The sequence below is a fragment of the Panulirus ornatus genome, chromosome 37 (genome assembly GCF_036320965.1).
Source record: "Panulirus ornatus isolate Po-2019 chromosome 37, ASM3632096v1, whole genome shotgun sequence".
NCBI classification, from domain to species: Eukaryota; Metazoa; Arthropoda; class Malacostraca; order Decapoda; family Palinuridae; genus Panulirus; species Panulirus ornatus.
Genome location: NC_092260.1, coordinates 27,150,991 through 27,172,588, shown reverse-complemented (window position 1 = coordinate 27,172,588; position 21,598 = coordinate 27,150,991). Strand labels below are relative to the sequence as shown.

At 44.2% G+C, this 21,598-nt stretch overlaps 1 protein-coding gene across 5 annotated transcripts in view; it reads right to left on the bottom strand.

Annotated features, from left to right (window-relative positions):
* The window catches only part of LOC139760637 (uncharacterized), a 145,745-nt gene that overhangs the window by 108,796 nt on the left and 15,351 nt on the right, over positions 1–21,598 (bottom strand). For all 5 annotated transcript variants that reach the window (XR_011715375.1, XM_071684053.1, XM_071684048.1 and 2 more), the window contains exon 2: positions 20,368–20,459. The gene's annotated coding sequence lies outside the window, so the exon portion shown is untranslated. The remainder of the gene's footprint in view (positions 1–20,367; positions 20,460–21,598) is intronic.

Below are 21,598 nucleotides of genomic sequence, written 5' to 3'. Positions count from 1 at the left end.
AGCTGCACTGGAACAGCCCTTCTGTGTTGCAGGAAGCAGTCCACAACGGTCAGGGGAAATACTACCCTTCACAGAGAGGCCCTAAAAGCAGCAGCCATCATGGGCCGCCATCAAGATCAACGTAACACGAGCGAAAATAGCGACTCCTCTTAACACTAATGCCATTCCTCACAATCCAAAGAATCTTTCTAAAGATTATTTTAGATTTATCTTTTTTTGATAGATTTCCAGAGAGACTTCTACAAAAATGTTGTCCAGAAATATACACTAAACAAAGAAGGAATTAAGAAAGAGATTCAGCCTTCACCTGTACAACATTAGGTCTGGATCAGTTAATGACATTTCTCAGACGTGAAAGAGATTGTGATCACAGAGTTGACTGGAATGGGCCTCAGTCTGTATATAGATTTTCTTCAAAGGGCATGACCCTGTAAGTCTTGATTATGGAATATTTAGATTAAGCGATTAATGACTACTTAATATAAGAGGAGCCACTTCAGACTAGTCTAAGTGGATCTCATGTATTGTCGAGGTGCCACATTCTTCAGGTACCAATAGGATAAACACAGAACTCGGCATATAATATAGTAATGAATACAGTATATATATATATATATATATATATATATATATATATATATATATATATATATATATACGCAAAAGCACTTTATACGTTGTGTATAGCGGCCAAGGCAATATGACGTCTTCGAGGTCAACGGAGATTTATCGAAGGCTCAGCACTTGACCAATAACAAGCGGTCGCCTCACTCAAGCCAATAAATTGCACTTCACAAAGAAAGGAGGCCAGGCTTCTCCCTCCCAGCCGCCTGAATGGCCTGAGAGAGAAGAGAGAGAGAGCAGACATTATATATTATTCAGACGTCAGCACTTAAAGTTCTCTCTCTCTCTCTCTCTCTCTCTCTCTCTCTCTCTCTCTCTCTCTCTCTCTCTCTCTCTCTCTCACACACACACACACACACACACACAAAGTTGGTTTGGCTGTTTGCTTACATTTCCAGACCATCAATTGCCGGGGTCAATAAGGTCGTCATCGTCAAGCTAAATCCATCAACCGATGGACACCATCATCAGGTGTTAAGGAGAATTCTAAGACCACATACACTCTCACTATACGTGTGGCCCATGTTCTCTCCCACACCACCTTGTCAACCTGACTCTCAACCATACGTAGCTGGGCAGTTGAGGATGATGATGATGAGAGGTCCAGAATATGAGTGGTCAGAACTACGCTTTCACGACCTCTTGCCGCAACCAATGTTTCCTTTTACTTTGGAGATGTTTCTACCCAGCGGGACGCATCCTCTGGGACCGACTGCATACATATAGCCCCTATGGTCAGGTCTTAGAGACCCCATTCACATCTACCGTACTCAACCCCACCACCTATAATAGGTTTTACTCACAGGTCATAGGGACCAAAGTCCTTGGTTATCTTTCACTCCGCTACCAACTATGGTCTCTAATGGCCCGCTCTTAAGGACCACATTCCTCACTGATGGCCCGGAAGGTCTGCAATCCTCCTAATCCCAAGGAGTACCTTTTGTGCTCGACGTCTTTGTGGTGCGCGGCCGCCGAGCTGGCTCTCTCTCCTCCCCCTCGGCTATACCTGCCCCTAGACCAGACCATCAGCAGCTGAGGGAGGTATGCTGACACCTCCAGGAAATAATTGGTCAAGACCTACAATTAACTCTTCATGGTCTACACCTCTCCGTTGTCTTCGTTTACTTAGGGGCGTGTCTGCTCAGTGGGACGCCCACTCCGCGACCGACTATAGACCTTATGGGCGGCTCGTAAGGGCTACAGTCCCTTGTTCTACCTCACTCCTCACCCACCAGTGGTTATAGCCCCTATGGTCATGCTTATAGCGACCAGAGTTCTTACCTGCCTTTTCGCTTCGCAGCCAACTAAAGGCTATATGACTCGATCACAAAGACCACGTAGCCTCTCTTCATGTATACTCCTGACTGACTAAAGTTCCTAAGGCTCGCTACATCTCGAGGAGTGATGACCCTATCCGTTAACAACGTCTCTTTCGTACGAGACTGAAAAGCGCTCTTGAAATGTGTAAACTTAGAATCGGGTCAAAAAGGTTGACGTTATCACGGCACACGAGTCGAGCAGTCGTGTTCACGGGTCTTACCCACAACATACTCACACAAGGATCTTACCATTGTGACCGAGGGGGTGGGGTGGGGGGGGATATAGGAGGGAGGAGGGAGGAGGAGGAGCGTTAACGGTACACCTAGTCCTGGTGGCCTCTGCTCCCCCCCCTACCCCCCATCCCTACCCCTCTATACCTGCTCTTGGACCATGACTCAGCAGGTGAGCGAGGTGCTGACAACTTTAGGACATAATTGGCCAAAAACCTACAATTACAGCTTCACGGTCTATCGCCTCTCCATTGTTCCCCCGTCGATTAGGGGCGTGTCTACCCAGCGGGACGCCCTACTTCGCGACCGACTATAGCCCTTATGGATGGTTGGTAAGGGCCACAATCCCTTGTAGATTGTAACTACCCCCATTACTGATCATAGGTCCCTCCAGGTACCTCATAGGGATTATACTCCTCGCCTTATCCTCACTTCGCAGACGACAATGCTCTCTAATACCCCGTCTATAAGGACTACTATCTTCAGCTTTACTTGACTCTACGACGTCTGTAGTCCTTGTGGCCTCACAAGACAACCCTCCTCATACCCTTGTATAGACAAGCTATTAAAATACTTTCCCGGCAGTGTGGGGACCCAGGAACTCGAGGAGGTCAGAAAATATGGAATGCAGCAGAGGAGGCATCCAGCTCTTACGGCGAGCTACGTGAGGGGAGGAAGGGAAGAGCAAAACCTGGAATGGCACAAGATGTTTCGATGACCGTCTGACGTGTATGGCTTGGCAGTGTGTCTCTCCTCCTCGTGAGAGATACAGAGGGAATCGTCCAGCCCAGGTATGTGCCAAGCCATTTCGGGAAATCAACGAAGTCTACAAGTGTACTGTACTATTCTTCTATTCTCAACATAATCAAAGTCCTGCTAACTTGCTGCCTAGTGCGTCACTCTATGTATATTTAGACAACAGGTAATCAAGAACTATAAACAAAGACTCCAGCCAGCTAAACCTGTTCGTCGACTATAACTCAGCAGGTAAGGGAGGCGCTGACGCCGTCAGGATATAACTGGTCAAACCTACAATTACAACTTCACGCTCTAACGCCTCTCCGTTGTTTCCCCGTTAATTAGGGGCTTTTCGGCCCGACAGGGTACCCTTATTCGCGACCGACTATAGCCCCTTTGGTTGGTCAGAAAAAGGGACCACATTCCCTTGTTTCACTTTACTCAACCCTGCGACCGATTATAGTCCTTATTGCTCGCTCATAAGGATCACAGTCCCTGGTTATAGTCCCTATTGTTCGCTCACTGAGAACACAGTCCTTAGTTGTATTTTGCCTGCCAACCAACTATAGCCCCTATGACCGCGCTTCACTGTGCAATCGACTATAGTCTCTCTGGTGGTTCATAACGTCGACAATCCCACTCCCACCCAGGAATACCACCTGTACAGACAAGCAATTGAAATACTTCACTGGCAGTTTGACCAGAGGAGCTCGTGGTCAGAAAATATATTGAGTGAGGAGGAGGAGGAGGAGGAGGAGGAGCTAAATCATCAGTTAAGCTGCGATTTGGGAGGCAAAATCTGCAAGGACGTTTGTGAATTGTACTTGACATTAGGTTTTTGTGATTTTAAAAGAACAACATTATGAAGACGATGTAGACTTAAAAAGGATAAAAACTTTCATTACCCAAAGCTCTGACAATATTGGATATACCATGGAATTACTGAGACCTCTTCCGTGCATCATATACTCGTCCACTTGCTGATGTAGAACACACTTGCATGGTAATTTAAGCGAGCAACACCGTCAAGGTCCCGCATTTATCCATCATTATGCAAAATCTTATCAATCACGAAACAATAGCCAGACCCAAAGTGAAGGAGCGCAGGGAAAGTAAAACTGATATTGAATATTCATCCTCCAAAATGACACTAATTTCGGTTACCAAATCCCACCTGAGCAATTAGTTTCCTCTCTGATGCGAAGGATTAGGAGTTTTCAAGTTCGGAGAGTGTAGGTATTGCCTGCCCAGCCTGTGGTGGGTGACGCAAGACTACTCATTATAGGAGGGAAAGGGGAGATAGGGGTCCAAGGTGACCCACCCACCAATGAAGCGGTATTTCTGGTGTTTGGCTAAAAGTATCGCTGACAACTTCCGTCGTACTCCACTCTGGGCTAGTCTAATAATCACCTACTCTGAGACACAATTCTTGCTAATCCTTACTAATCTTATAATCGCGGTTCGTACTGTCTGAAGAGCACTCTCTCTCTCTCTCTCTCTCTCTCTCTCTCTCTCTGGAAAAGAAAAAGCGTATGGACTACATGGAAACCTTTCTCGTGTCTTGAAGAAATGCGCTTCTGTAATTTCACTCGGGCTTGTTCGTCTCTTTCGCTCATGTCCTAAACCCAAGGTCTTCCCTTCCTCTCGGCAACATCCATTGATGCAGTCCATCCCAGACGAGACTGACCACATATCGTCCTACTACTTTCATTACTCACAGTCTCGAGAGCTTTTGAATCTCTCCTCAACTCACATTTCCTCAAACGTCTTGAATCTCACAGTCTTCTCTTTGATCATCAGTTTGGCTCTAGCGGGATCAACCAACGAAATCTTTTCCAATGTTACTAACATCTGGTCATCCTCTCTGAGAGAGAGTGAGTAATCCTATGATGTGGCCTTTGATATCTTGAAGGGGCATCGAACGCCTTATCTCCAAGTTCTCTTTCGACTTTCCACCTTCATCCCGTTCCCCCATATCTACTGACCTCCTCCCTGGCTGGTTTATCTCCGTAATTATCGATGGATCAGTCTCCACCTCTTTCCTTATTAATAATGTGTCCCTTGCAATCCTATCCCAACCGTTGCGTTCTTCATCCATCTTATCATCAAGTATCTCTTTCCCTTTCTTCAACAAATATCCAACTTGACACCGAATTCCTCCACTCCTTTCAAATCTTTTCCGTTTTCTCTTTAAAGCAAGGCCTGACCTCGCTAAGACTTATGTCTGTACAAATCCACTGGCCTCAGTGTGTGGAGACGGAGTCCACTGGCCTCCATGTCTGACGGTGAATCACCTGTTTATGCTGAGTGCCAGCCACAACGCTGCTTCTTACCCTCTCTACAAATGCTGGCAGGACTTGGGAAATACACATGCACGGTTTGACCATCCTTCCAGCCATCGGTACTCAACAGGAGTCTTACGTCGAGGGGAAGATCTCGTAGATCATACCCCTGATAACATGAGTCATCTGGTTCTGGGCAAATCTGGCAAAAAAAAAAAAAAAAAAAACGCAGTTGATGGGAGAGTAAAAGGAGATATTCTCAGCTTTCCTCCACAGACGCCTGGCATCAGCATAATCCCCCGAGTTTTGAACTGTGTTTCGGGAAGGTACCCGCTCGTCTACCCCGAGCTCAATCCTAGCGTTTAAGAGAAGAAAACACGAAATCCTCCCATTCCTCGTACAGTGTGTGTGTTCTACGACCATTAGCGCATCGTTCCTATAAATAAAAATATGATTATAGCTTCCTGTGGAGCCACGCCTCGTTATTCTTTCATTCTTTATTTTTGGCTACGCGCATAAAACACGTCGGGAGAGATGAAATAACAAACCTTCATTTCCTGAGGAGGACAAAAAAGGCAAATTTGTCTACGTCATATTGTCCTCCGAGGCAGAGGCGAACATTCTTACACTACCTCTCACTTAACAAGACATCATGCGTATGGAGAATCACTCACAGACGCATTACCCTCTCAAAAAGACACCATGCGTATGGAGAATTACTCAGAGACGCATTGCTATTTTCGAAACACGTAAATAAGCCGTGTTTTCTATATGAGACGTGTCCTTCTAGTCAATAATATCACAAGACTCAACAGGCTAAAGCAAATATTGTGTGCATATGATTGGCTTCAATACAATACGTCACATTCGGGAAAGAAAAAGTTTAAGTGATTCTGGTGAATGAGAAAAGATTTCCATTTTTTTTTCGTCTCAGGTGTTAAGGTAAGGGATTCTGACCACTCTGGGCCGTCCATAGAGACTATTCTTGCTCGCAGGATGAGAATGCGCGACGGAATATAGCCCCTATGGATCGGCCATAGGGGCTATAATCGGTCGCAGATTGGGCGCCCTGCAGTGCTGACACGCCCCTAATTGACCGAGAACAATGAAAAGGCGCTAGACCGTGAAATGGTAATTGCTGTTCATGACCATATAAATCCTGGCGCTACCATCGCCCCACTCAGCCTCCTGGGACATGACGCGTCCCACCTGAAGGCGACGGGGAAGGAGGGACTTGGGTGGGTTTTCTCTGTGTAGTTGGCAGATGGTCCGCCGGTGGCGCTATGACAACAAAGTCTTCAGGCGAGTCTGTGTGTGCTCCTGGTGATCGTAACTCAGACGAAAAATCTCATTACGAAAACAAAGGTACAGATGATCACACTGTAATACTAAAACGTAAGATAAGGATCAAGGCGAACAAATGTGATTTGGTTACTTACTGGAATAAATGAAGCTGGAAAGTGACTAATTTGATATTTGTTGTTGTAGTTTAAATGACTGGCTCAGCAGGTCCTGATTGCGCCCAACACCGAGGTCTTACGAATGCCTGTTTTCTGGTGATGGGCAGTGACGTGTGGATGTTCATATCCGCATTTTCGAAAATGCATCTTCATGCAGGTACGAGGGATGCATTTCGTTAAAATGTCTTTAAATCTGAACTGAACTTTGGAGTCTGACTTCCACCTCATTGAACAGAATTATGACGAGTGGTTAACTTGTAAATGAAAAGGAAGTGAAACGCATATGATTATGATGAAGTTGGTGCAAACACTCCTGATAAAAAATCAATATTTTTCTCTTTTCTTTTAATTAGTTTGCCGTTTCCGACTTAGAGTCGGGAAGAGGCGAAAAAAAAGGGCCTCATTCGCTCACATTTACTTTTATAAAATTTGGATATCATCAACTGAAAACAAAAATATATTGGAACGCCTTTCCGAATCGTCATAAAATTAACAACAGATCAAACCTACCGACCACTGGTGACAGACAATGGTGAATCACACATCATCTTCATAAGCCAACGGCTATCAGCTGTTCCCATGCATTACGGTCATCGTGTTTTTTTTGGTTACTTTAATATTTAAGGGAAGTTACCTGAGGGAGGAATGTGCGCACCAGGCAACCTGGGGGGACACACAGTCAGGGAGGGAGAGGCGCTTGTGCCCAGGCGCCACCCAAGTTGGGATACGGGTCTGCGACAGGTAAACAAACAGGTTTATGACCACTGTAAACCGACCATTACGGTGATGACCTCCCTCTCGTGTACGGAAACTGACCCTTATGACTCGTCCGTAAGGGTTACTGTTGGCTGCAACGCCAATCGAGATGGAGAAATCTAGCCCTTGTGAATCGGCTATAAGGCTGATTATCGGTTGTGGGGTGGGTATCCCGCTGGGTAAACACGCCCCGAACATGTCCACGACAAAAGAAAGGCGCTAGACCGTGAAACGGTAATTATAGGTCATGACAATTAGCATTCTCTACCTCCAGGGAGTCGGCCCCTCCAGGCTCCAGCCGAGACGAGAATGACGACTCGAGGTAATGAGGGAGTCTGTTTGCTTGTGTCTGTGGACAACAAATACCTGCGTACCTTCAGCTCTGTCTGTATTTCCGCATCTACTTGTGTGTGTGTGTTTATGTATCATGCGTGTGTTTGTGTGTCTGTGTTTATGTATCATGCGTGTGTTTGTGTGTCTGTGTTTATGTATCATGCGTGTGTTTGTGTGTCTGTGTTTATGTATCATGCGTGTGTTTGTGTGTCTGTGTTTATGTATCATGCGTGTGTTTGTGTGTCTGTGTTTATGTATCATGCGTGTGTTTGTGTGTCTGTGTTTATGTATCATGCGTGTGTTTGTGTGTGTCTGTGTTTATGTATCATGCGTGTGTTTGTTTGTCTGTGTTTATGTATCATGCGTGTGTTTGTGTGTCTGTGTTTATGTATCATGCGTGTGTTTGTGTGTCTGTGTTTATGTATCATGCGTGTGTTTGTGTGTCTGTGTTTATGTATCATGCGTGTGTTTGTGTGTCTGTGTTTATGTATCATGCGTGTGTTTGTGTGCCTGTGTTTATGTATCATGCGTGTATTTGTGTTTATGTATCATGCGTGTGTTTGTGTGTCTGTGTTTATGTATCATGCGTGTGTTTGTGTGTCTGTGTTTATGTATCATGCGTGTGTTTGTGTGTCTGTATGTATGTCTTTGGTACTTCTGTGTTACAAGGAGAGTATGACACTCGTGTTGCCCCGTCTCTGAACTTTGTATACATGTACTGTCTTTACTACCATACACGTACACACACACACACACACACACACACACACACACACACACACACACACACCAGCGTATGCTTGTGCATACACCATAAGCAATTTATGCATATGATGAAAGAACTTTACGCTCGTGGGGCCACCATCTCTTACCCTCACATTTTTGTCATGCAATTTTCTCGTGTTATTTGCTTGCATTTCAACTTTGTTTAGCTCGTAGCACTTGCATACGACCCAGGTGTAGAAAAAATATATCCTTGTTCCGCGTGTGACGTCTTTCTTGTCTTACTTTCTTCTGTTGTTCCATGGTTTCATCTTCCTTAAAAACACTCAGGCGAGTTATTCTTTCTTTTTACTTCTCTATTTCTCTTGCGCTTTTTATAGTTCCCTCAAAACCTGGTCACACGTAGGATTTCCGTCAGAACCTGGAGCGTTATGACATAATAACGTTAAACAGCTCAATCCTTCATTACATAAAGGATTGTCGAGTGAAAAACAAATGTTAGTTTTGCATCTATATCGTAAAAAATGTGATGGTTATTATTGTAATCTCTCCCAAACTGTTTGTCACTTTGATGGCTGTCACAAATGTAAACATTGGAATGCCTCCCGTTCACTTTATTGACTCTAGGTTGTGGATTCGGCAATTGTTGAGCTCACTCCAGATGGGTCATTAGCAACGACCTTCTATATATACCATCCACTGAACGATCTTAAGAATCAAGGATGAAATATTCTAAGCTTGGCATTTTAGGTAGCAAGGTCGTTTTCCCTTGAGTTCCATATTCATGGAAAAGAACTTCCTTCCACAGCCTCCGGTGGCTTCCTCTTCCCTGGCTCGCACCCCCTCCATAACTCGCGGAGCCTCGCCGGCGAACACCAACAGTCACTCTTGGGTTGGAAGTCCAATAACTGTAGACGCGAGAAAAATGAGTAAACGCCATTGGTTCACGCAAGATACATGCGCCATAAACACCGAAGATCGTAACGCCAAAGTTCGTAACTCAGTGAGTAGATTGAGGAGGACTACCAGGTCCTGGAAATGGAAGTCACACGTTATACTGTCCTAGTGTTTTCTTATGTTAGGGGAACTTCATAATGTATGACTGGATGCTGCTGACGTGAGTTGGTAAGGCAGGGACGGCGTGAAGCAGCCAGGCTCACACTTCATTCCACGTGCTCAACTTTCTCATACAAGATGGAACATTCAAAGCAAACTGGAGTATCTGATCACGATGATGAGGTCGTAGTAACCTGGATGACCTGTGTCAAAGACATTTTTTTCTTCGGATAAAACAGACAGCGAAACAAAACTGATCGTTGCCTTTCGATGTATAACACGTACGAGGCAAGAAAATTACGAAGTGCAAAAATAATTCTCAGGAGGATGCTCGCCATCATACATCCCTGCTTACGAAACAGTAAAAGATGTTAGAGCCAAAGATTCAAGACAATGATTCACTGTATAACGCGAATAAGGGCTGTTCTCTAACTCGTGCTGGAGTTAGTGTCTCAGATTTACATATGCGAGGCTGTCAGGCAGCACCTGGAGAGATACCCATGGAAACCAAACAAGACGACTTTCGCCAAAAACAGGAATCATCCACTCATTGCTCCTGCTCAGTTTCCTCTTCCTCCTCTATAATCATGGTTTCGCGTCGTTCCTTCATAAAGGGCCAATTGACCAAACATCCAATAAGCTTTTTACCTTGGTTCATTACGTGTGGATACCTCCTCCATGTCATTTTCTATATGGGTTCTGTAAATGATTTTATATGGTCAGAGTTCAAACAATCTGGCCTGCTGTTCTTACTCTCCATCGAGACCAGCAACGGTATAAGCATGACTCCCAGAACCATTAAAAAGACAAAAGACGACGACCAACGTCTGATGATGAACCAAAGCGACAAATGTGACGACCAGTGACAGAAGTGTGACTCCTATACAGCCAGGAACAATACGGAGTCAACCATTACTGGTGTTATGAAGACGATTGTCACAATCAGTATACAATCAGGTACTATAGGAAACCTTATTCTATCCTTAGGTCGAGGCGATGAATGAAAGAATCTGTATCACTTCACACGTTAGACAAAAACCACCGTACACAACAAGACAAAAAATAATTTCTATATAAAGTCTGTCGACTGCCAAAGCGTTTGACTGAGGAAAGACTATCATATGACACAAGAAAAACCCTCGTAAAATGTACGATCTTGAGGAATCCATGAGAGAGACTGAGGGACCAAGTCTTGGGAACTTGGTCCATTAACAACTGAACTTGCCACTCAAGTTTAAAGTATGCAATTCATTCGTCTAACTCGAGTCCTCTCGAGAGAAAGCAACGGAGACGGTGTAATTGAGTTAATGATCGTCAGGGTAATCATTCTCTCAAGTGGCCTCACGGCAATCAGATTAATCAAAGAGCCTGACACAGTTTCAGGTTTAGTTAACCTACGTTCTTAGGTAAGTCACAAACAGATGTAATTATATCATAGAACAACTACATGAAATAATTCACTTCCTGACTGTAAGTTTTCCAGCAGCCTCTCTCTCTCTCTCTCTCTCTCTCTCTCTCTCTCTCTCTCTCTCTCTCTCTCTCTCTCTCTTTCAACACCCACACTCCTCGAGGCCATATCCTCACCTTCCTCCCTATCCCCACACACAAACACCCGAGGCCACTTCCCACCTCCTTCCTTAATCCCTCGCATCCTCAGGCCACTCTCCACCTCCCTCCCCAAACCCTACGCCCATCCCTAGTCCTTCCCCCACATCTCTCCTGCCTCGGGACGCGCCAACACCCACCAGGATTTATGTCTTATTGTAGAAGCAGCGAGGCACTGCTTCCGTGGGCCAGACTTACGGTCAGGTCCTCCTCCGTCAGGTGCAACGCCGTTGCTGTAGCAAGCTGCTTCAACTTTGAAGATCTCCCGCCTTCCCTCCCCCAGTCCAATCGTCCACGTTCTTCCACCCGTCCCTTTCTCATCCCCTCCCTACCTCCCTCACTCACCTCATCTTTCAGTGTATTATTATGTGGAGTCACAACCCTCAGTGGGATAAGCTCAGAAATATTCAGTAGAAACCTCCCTCTCGTTACCAGCACCTGGCGTCATCTGGCGATCCAGTTATCCAGAACTTAATAACTCGGGAGATACGAACCTCTGTCTCTTAAGCCACTGGCAACAACATCTTTCGAGGGTTGTAAAACTTACACTAATACATTTATATATTACACGTTCCCTGATATACTTATGAACAACAGAACTTTCGATGGGGGAAAAAAATTCCAGGCTACACACTTGATAACTATTATCAACGATGACCTCGTGAACGATGACCTCGTAAACGATGACCTTGTAAACGATGACCTCGTGAAAGATGACCTCGTAAACGATGACCTCGTGAACGGTGACCTCGTAAACGATGACCTCGTGAACGATGACCTCGTGAACGATGACCTCGTGAACGATGACCTCGTGAACGATGACCTCGGGAACGATGACCTCGTGAACGATGACCTCGTGAACGATGACCTCGTGAACTTTTAAACCCTTGTGATACTTGTCTTCGAGTGGCGTGACCTCTGAAGAGACATCAGAGCTTTATAATCTGACATATTAACCTCCTGACTTCAAGTTTAATGTCCTAACTTCAACCTTAGCCTTCTGACTTCAACCTCAACCTTCTGACTTCAACCTCAACCTTCTGACTTCAACCTCAACCTTCTGACTTCAACCTCAACCTTCTGACTTCAACCTTAACCTTCGGACTTCAACCTTAACCTTCTGACTTCAACGTTTAGTTCCTACATCATCGCATAAACGTATAAACTCATGATCTCAAGATCCTGTGGTCACAGGACATCCAGATGCCATCGACCCATCTAATGTTCTTGTGGTCAGGCAGCCTCATGTACCACCAGGCACAGGCGCGACCTCGTAAAACTTATCGAAGTGAATGGTCGTCATGTCTCCTTGACCTTCTTACTCTTGATGTTGAAAATGTTGAGCCTCAGACGGGAAGTCAACGTCCTGGGTCTGTGTTTGATGATTTTGAAGTTGATGGGAGGGTAGTGAGGGGCCGTCGTGTTCTGTTTTTCCTTCTTCATTCTTTTCGCGCCACACATGAAAGACTTGCTGTTCTTGGCGAGGTATGTCTCATGGAGACCTTCGTCCTTACTTTTTTCCCAAGTATACATCAACATTCTGAGAGTTGTTTATTCACATTCATAAAGTTACTCAACGGAAAGAATTACATAAATGTCTAAGATTCGTTCAGCAGCTACTAAAGCTTCATATTGTTATTCATCTCCCTGTGGGGGATCTGAACTTAACCTCTGGTAACCAAAGAGAAAATAGAATCACCCACCGACCTCAACCTGTAACTCACGTGAAGATGAGTAAACAGGGTAATGTTATCATCCAGAGATTATCAAACAGATTACTAAACAGATGGTGAACTTGCCTATCAGATTACTACACAGATGGTGAACTTGCCTATCAGATTACTAAACAGATGTTGAACTTGCCTATCAGATTACTAAACAGATGGTGAACTTGCCTATCAGATTACTAAACAGATGGTGAACTTGCCTATCAGATTACTAAACAGACAACTAAGCGAAAGAATACAACTTACTCGGCCATGATCAAGATATGAGTACTTCATCTGGTGACTAATTAACAAAGATTCAATTGACTTCAAGATTACCAAACGGATGACTGACTTATCCCCATGTGAAATAACTCTATACTTTGTACCAATTCAATAAAACGTAAATGATAGATTTATTCGACGTTTAAGAAACTTTGGGGAACTTTACTGAAGAGAAAGGCAGGTAAGATTTACTTCATACGGTGGCTGCAAGGGTTACGTGTCGCCATCAGGAACACAGTTAGAAAATGGGCCAAGCGTTCGTCCAGACACTGAAAATTCACTCTATGTTGTTTTAACCTCATGAGCATAATAGTACGACCCTTGATCACGACGGTGCGACCCTTGAGCACTTAAGGACCGTAGATGTACCTCCTTAAAACGTAACGTTACGACTCTTGTGTACGTACGATGGTACGATTCTCAGGCACGTCGGTACGACCTTTACACATAAAGGTACGACCCCTGAATAACGACTGCACGACCCTTGAGCACGACGGCACGACCCTTAAAGACAAGAGCATGATTTATAATCCCAATATTGCTTTCTATAGCTATAGTCCAATTATAGCGTTATATAGCATTACTATAGTCCGTGTACAGTTTTATGTGGCATGAAGACAGTCCAAATATAGCATTATATATCATGACTATCCTCCAAATATAGCTTTATATGGCAAAAGGATAGTCTACTTATAGCTTTAAATAGCATTAGTATATAGCTATATGTATATCCTGAGTATATTCTCCAATACAGCTTTGTATAGCATGAAGACAGTCCACATATAGCCTTATAGGTCATGAGGAGCAGTTTGAGTTATAGTTATATAGAATAAGGATGGTGCTACCACAGACTTAAAAGACATTAGGCTTGATGACAAATGTAGGCTTGAATGGCCTGAGGAAGACTTGAAATACAGCCTAGGCGACCATGAGGATGTCTAAGGGAGCAGAAGTGAAAACAGTCATAGCCTTGAATGGCGCAAGGGAAGTCCAAATATAACATTAAACTCACAAGCAAAGACTGACAACACCATCACTGAGACGTTTCAGTGATGGTGTGTGTGTGTGTGTGTGTGTGTGTGTGTGTGTGTGTGTGTGTGTGTGTGTGGTCCCTAGTATATTTATATGGTGCCAGGTGTGTAGTGCCTGGTGTGTGGTCCTTGGCGTGTGAGTGTGTGCGTGTGAGTGTGTGTGTTTGTGTGTGTGTGTGTGTGTGTGTGTGTGTGTGTTTGTGCTACAACCTCATCCACCTGTTTATCTAATCAATATCTAAACCCTTACTGGAATTGGCATCCAGCTTGAATCTTTCCCCTGCTTGATCTTTTTCTCTGACTGACTTACTCATGCTAATTCCGTGCTGCCTTCACCACAATAACATCCTGATCAGTTAACCAACCATCATGTTCACTACCGCCACACACACACACACACACACACACACACACACACACACTATATATATATATATATATATATATATATATATATATATATATATATATATATATATATGATGTATTGGGAGAGGCAATGGAAATTTACATTTCCAAATATGCAGAATGCAAATGGCTTCCCAGTTCACGTGTTCCCTAGCTAGTGAGAGGGGACGGAGGGAAACGAAGAACGGATGAATAACAGGAGAAGGAGAGAGAGAGAGAGAGAGAGAGAGAGAGAGAGAGAGAGAGAGAGAGAGAGAGAGAGAGAGATGCAACATCACTGGAGATACTGGAATGGACACACAAATTCGTGCTAAACATAACGAGACGTTAGTAAAACCAGAAAACGTTTATGGTTCTACTGACATGAGCAACACGTCACACAAGGATTATAGTAACAAGTCAAACATAAACTTTCAAACGAGCGAGACCTACATAAAACTACGTTCATATTGCTGAGTTGACCCTTATCGGTCCAAACACCTTAAAGTCTCGAAATTATCTGAATATATATATATATATATATATATATATATATATATATATATATATATATATAGATAGATAGATAGATAGATAGATAGATATATAAGAGACATGAGTGCAATAACCAAAGCGAAAAAAGAAATAGGAAAGAAGAAACTACGAGTAGAAGAAGAGCCACTCTTAAGATCGTACGAAAAACCTGATGAAATGCTGAGGAAAAGACATTACTGGTGAGCGGGAGGGCTGCTGGTCCGCGCTGGTGTGTGCAGCAGACAAACAGCAACCGATTTACTGAGAGGATTTTCCCAGCTGGACGCACGCCACACGCTGGGAATCGTTCGCAGTTTATCGGGACACGATAGAGAGACAAAACTTCTCCTGAGAATAGAAACATCGTGATGAACCAAGACAAGGGTGAGGGGTGGTGTTTCCCCGGCGACCAGAACGATCTTCGATTGTTTATGTCTATGGTGGAACGATCTTCAATTGTTTATGTCTATGGTGGAACGATCTTCGATTGCTTATGTCTATGGTGGAACGATCTTCGATTGTTTATGTCTATGGTGGAACGATCTTCGATTGTTTATGTCTGTGCTGAAACGATCTTTCGAATCTATATGGTCTATATGTATGTTTAATAATTAATAAACAATATCAAAACACTGGAGATGGAATGCTGTATCCCCTTCCGCGCAATCAATGACCCCCTGACATTCACTAACCCAGCCTGAGTAAGAAACACTTCTGCTGGAATTATAAATCAGTTTCTGGAAACCAAAGAAATGATACGTAGTAAAATAACAGTAGGATCAATTCACAGGCTCCCAGCACAGACGCCAGAATTGGGCTAAGACTTTACGATTTGTTGACGAAAATCTGTCATGAAAGCAATTCGATGATGATGGAATATTTCAATATACCAACGAAGAATCACCTCTCCAGTAGCTCCGGGTGTTGAGAATCCCTTTCCAGAAGTTTCGGGTGTTGAGTTTCCCTTTCCAGCAGCCCCGAGCATTGGACCTACATAAAGCAAGCTTGACAGAGCCTTAAACAACTCGTTAAGAAACCTTCTTCTGACGTAAACAAGTTGCCAGTTTGAGCGTCTGGAAGCTCTCACCTTAACAACCGACTGTTTCGTTTGGCATTCAGCAGGTGAGAGGTTTCCTTCTCTCCAGACTTTCTCCCAGTGTACGCAGAACGAAAATTGAGTTCATTATACCCTCTACTACTTCGTCTCTAAAGAGATAGCGAGACAAAAAGAGAATGAAACAGGAAGGCCAAACTATGGCTTGACGCTACGATCATCAAGCATGAATTCATGACCTTTGGTCAGTAACCTGTCAAAGGTTAAGTCAATGGTCAGGTCATTGTATCCAAATGGGTCGCTCCACCATCACGCTTAATGGCATTATGTCACTAGTAATACACTCAGCACCAGTCCCCAGGCTCTGGCCCTCTTAACCATATTACATGTTACTCGTGAGGATGGAGGTCGACGTACGGGGTTCCTGGCGAAGCAGTTCAGCCAACGATCACTTCGGTCTGACATGAGTGGTGTCGAGGTGTGCTAATAACTTGTGCTGGACTTGTTGTTGGAGGCGCCTTCAGTGAAAGTGGTTTAATAGCGTCAAAGTTACACAAAGGACCATGAAATGACTGTTATAATTATCGCCTCGAAGTTCGTTTCCAGTTATTGCTACTGCTTCTGCTGCTTCCTCCAGGTTAACTTGAGACGTTACTTATACTCCTCCACGTGACATGTACTAAGTTCTCCCAAGACATGATTTATCTTAAGTGTTTCCATACCATGGTGTTGCTTAGATATAAGCCTGGAGATCGGAGTGCCAGAGTTTGAAAATGCAAAAAGGCATTGACCAAAACTAATTCGTAAGATTACTTTGATCCTTAGGGAGAGTATCGCACTTGTCGTTAATAAGTGATACAACACCTCGAAAAATCTACAACACCTCGAAAAATCATCAACATATGTGATCTTGTAAAACAGTGTGGGGGGAACAGCACGGGAGAATATGTAGAGTCATGTTATAAGGCATATGATGACAACACTGAGGAGTAGGTATGGTTAAGTAAGGATAAACATTTGTGGGTGACTACACAGAACATCTAGTTGGACAGTGCGAAGTGGAGGGTCGGATGCAAACTGATGAATACCAGTGGTATATTGTTGATGGTAGGTATACAGCCCTTTCAAATATGATATGTTGGCAGACTAAAGAATATGCTGACAGTAGTGTGGGGAAGATCTAGTAGGGGGAATGTTTTACTAGTTTTCAGACCTCTTTATGAAGGCTGCTAGCTGGACATAGCACTAGGAGTAACAAGTGAGACACCTTAAGACTGTAGTAACGTATTACAAGGTCAAATATCGCAAGGAAGGAACGATTAAAGAGGTAACAATTGACGACCAGAAGTGTGTCCAATTCTATCTGATCTCAGAGAAGTAAGTGAGATGCGAGAGAAAGTAAGAAACATCAATGTGCGTACAAAAGAAGAGAGGAAGTAGTGTCACATGAGAGTATGCTGGTGCGGTCAGGTGAATCAACAGAGCGGATGCTGAGGAGTTGCGAGTGATATCGAAAGTGCCACAGATGATGGAAAAGCTGATAGCAAAAGAGGGAATTCTTTCTTTTTTTCTTACAGAAACGTATCCTTCCCTCAGTGTTTGGCTTAGAGTCAAAAGCCAACAGGAAATCATATCACTGGAGCACATTAATGAGATCTAACAATGTAAATTAGGTTGATTATGCTGGAAGAGAGTGAACAAGGAAATTTTCTTGCATATTAATAAGAACTATATAAGAGGAGTGTGGTGAGCACTCACGGTCCCTGGTGAAGGAAGCTGGAACACTACTGTCTAGGCATTTACGTATAAATGCTGATAAAATAACAGAGGTTATATATGAAATTTGCGTCAGAAATGAATATAACTGATGGAAAAGATGACGCGAAGACAAAAAAATCCAGTCAACGTTAGTTCAAAAGAGGATGTGAGATCTCTAGAAAATGAGAGGAGGAACTGTTTAAGCTTTCAGGTATGGCGAAGTGTAACCCAGTCGAGGTAACACGGGGTAGGAGGCGCTGCTTGCAGGAGCAGGGCATCAACGCAAGGCGCCACCCAGCATAAGAGATGGACAATGAGCCGGGAGACTGAAGTGAGCGAGATGTGGTCGATGAGAGGAGAGATGGAACTCCCTTGCGATATGAATATGGATAAGAATACTAGGGTAGAGAGGAGGAAAGGCAGACCATCGGTGAAGAGGAGAGGCAGAACCAGAAGTAAGGGAGAGAATAAAGGAGAGAAATATGAGGGAAAGTTTGTTGAACAGACGAGTGGCTGGAGGTGTGTGTACTGCCACTAAGGCAGGAAGTTTGGCAGTTAGTTCCTCATGCCTTATCCCGACCCGCACCACCCTCAACTGTGTGGGAATAACAGGAAAATAGAATAGTAATAGTATGGTATTGGAAACGTCTCAGGCAAGAACAGTTTCTGATGTGCTCTGGTGATTGCGCTGGTGAGGTACAAGGGTTAGTGGTGCAACAGCCACGCTCTTTGTTCAATGTATTTACTGTATCGCCACAGTCTGTGTTCACTGTATTTACTGTATCGCCACAGTCTGTGTTCACTGTATCTACTGTAGTGCCAAGGTCTGTATTCACTGTATTTGCGGTATCGCCACGATCTGTGTTCAGTGTATTCACTATACCGTAAAAATCATTACCGTTGATAAAGATACCGAACCATCTGGGTCTGGGGAAACAACTTGGCCAATTAAAACGTGAACAATAATTTTGTAACACGGAGCATCGCCTCCCCCGCTACATAACTCACATAAACCAGATCCGCTGATGAGAACACGACCAATCCGTCCAGTACCCTCGCCCACAGTGAGACTTCAAGCCATATCCCCGGGATCGTTGAGGATATATTGTCATCTTGAGTTCGGAAACTGTTACCAACACAACACGTCCCGTGAACCCTTACTGGGGCGTGACTCTCCTGCAGCAGACGTCGTGCACAACGATTGGCTGAAGCGATCACAACCATGAGCCCGCCCGTCTGACCTCAGCCCGACCAAAGAACTTGTTTCATATCCACATCATTTCCACAGCGGGAAAGATTTATGATCAGAACTTAATCTATTGAGAGACGATGTACGAAGAAATATTATGAAAAACTGAAATGTACGAATGTAAGACGAACACGGCAAAGTGCTGACTGTGGATAACTGTGCGATATGGTAAATGAATGATGAAGCAGATGGCAGTGGCAAACGTCGTTCAAGAAGTCATTTAAAAAACAACACGACGCTCATGTTCATGAAAACGCTCAGTGACATCCAAAGGGAGAGGAGCTGGAAGTGTTCAAAATATCTGGGGAACAAGACAGCAGTGAGCAAACCTCTCAGGTCAGATCTTGAGCAAAGCTCTCGTAGAAAGAAGAAAAAAAAGAGACTTGCGAATGTCTGCTCTGAGGCAAGAGAACGAGGTGCAGTTGGCCAGTTGAGGTTCAGGCAGCAGGAAATTGTAACTCGTCAAGAGAATCTAGACTTACGAGAGAACAGAGAGAGAGAGAGAGAGAGAGAGAGAGAGAGAGAGAGAGAGAGAGAGAGAGAGAGAGAGAGAGAGAGAAGAGGCAGCAGACGGACCATGCTGGAGTAGACCAACTGACAAACGACTAACGATAAGGCCTGTGTATGCCCTGCCACCACGACACACCAGACACCATTACTATGTAAAATACCGGCGATCCTTCTCCTCGCCCGCCTGTGTCTACAGTAAGTTCCGTCATTAATTTCGAGTCAAGAGCATAATGCGCCAGGGTGGCTCTCACCACACTCCCACCTGCTGTGAGCTGTATCAACTCTCATGGTTTCTTATCACCTCAGAATCGAGTTGGCAGCTTTGATGATGTCTCCTCACGTCTCACCACAGATAGTATATGGCCCTGCCTCACAAATGAGGATATGGCATTGCCTCACGACTGATCCTATGAACCTACCTCACCACTAATATTATGACCCTACCTCACTATTGATGATGTGGTCCTGCATCACGACTGAAGCAAGCAAAATAAAACATCCTCTAAGGAGCTTAAGGAACACATGTAAAAGTAACAGTTGTATAACCAAACTTCAGCAAAATACGTTAACACCGTCAAAGCTACGAAAGTTCTATACTTACACACAAACCTCTTCAGCCCTCGGTAAAGTGGTCATCCAGCATAAAGAACAAAAGATACATACCCTCTATTACTACGTCATCCTCAGACATACGGTGCAACATTACGTTCATATCCGGAAACTTACGTGTGTAGCCACAACGGTGAAGTCAAATGCGACAGCCTCTGTACCCATCTCCCTCGGCTTGCTACCGCTCCAACCACCAATTTGCCAGTGATCTGCAAAAACACAAGATAGAACAATCAGTCAGTCTCTACAAGTCTCTCAGAGTGTCTCTAATGGTCATTTAAGAGTGTATTACAGAGTCACGTTGCTATACGATCACATTCACACCCCAGCACAGAAGAGAAATTAAGTCCTGAATAAGACAATTAAATCTATTACAAATTACACCTGAAGTATCCAACTTTCCCTTGCACGTCAATAATACAAGTATTTTCGTATCAGTCTGGCGCAAAGACAAGGATTCAGTCGATGGTCGACAAGGAAAAAATCAGTGAAAGAAAGAAGAATCCTGGAAGAGAGATTCGATATTTCCAAAACGTTCCGGTGAAAATCCTTAGAATGTTCCATTATTTCCCTAACGGTATTCATGGCTCCCCAGATCTCACTCTGGCTCATCCTCCACCTACAAGTCCTTCTTCCAGCCCCTTAACCATATATTCTGGCTCCTATATGTCCTACTACACACTCCCGCTGCCTCTGACCCATCCCCATTCTTGCTGCAGCTGTGTGTGTGTGTGTGTGTGTGTGTGTGTGTGTGTGTGTGTGTGTGTGTGTGTGTGTGTCTGACTTACCAGAAAATACCACAATATCCTAACCGTGATTTACTGGTAGTGGGTTGGTGGTGATATCTCTCCTTTACTCGTATTTGTTCCAACCTCCTTCACTCACGCTCTCCATTGCTTGAGCTCTCCAGTAACTCACATTCTCCATTGGTATTCTCCCGTACCTAACCTCATCACTTATTATCACACACACACACACACACACACACACACACACACACACACACACTGAACAAGAGAGCGTTAAGGGTGATTCGAGAGGAACGAAGGGAGAGAGGAAAAAGTAAGAGGTGAGTGAGGCAGGGAGAGCAGGAAATGAAAACGCAAAGTGAAAGGTAGAAAAGGAGACATTAAGAAGCCGGTTGGGATAAGGGAGGAGTTAGGAAGGGAGAGGTAAATAGCAGAAAGGGAGAGGCAGGAGGCAGGTAGGAACAAACAGGTGGTAGCAGAAAGGATGGGGTAGGTAGGTGGAAGGAGGAGGAGGATTCGAAAGTGGGGAAAGTAGATGCAGAAAGACACGAGAGGAATAGATGACAGGTGATCTGTTGGTCCATGACGAGGTTATCTGC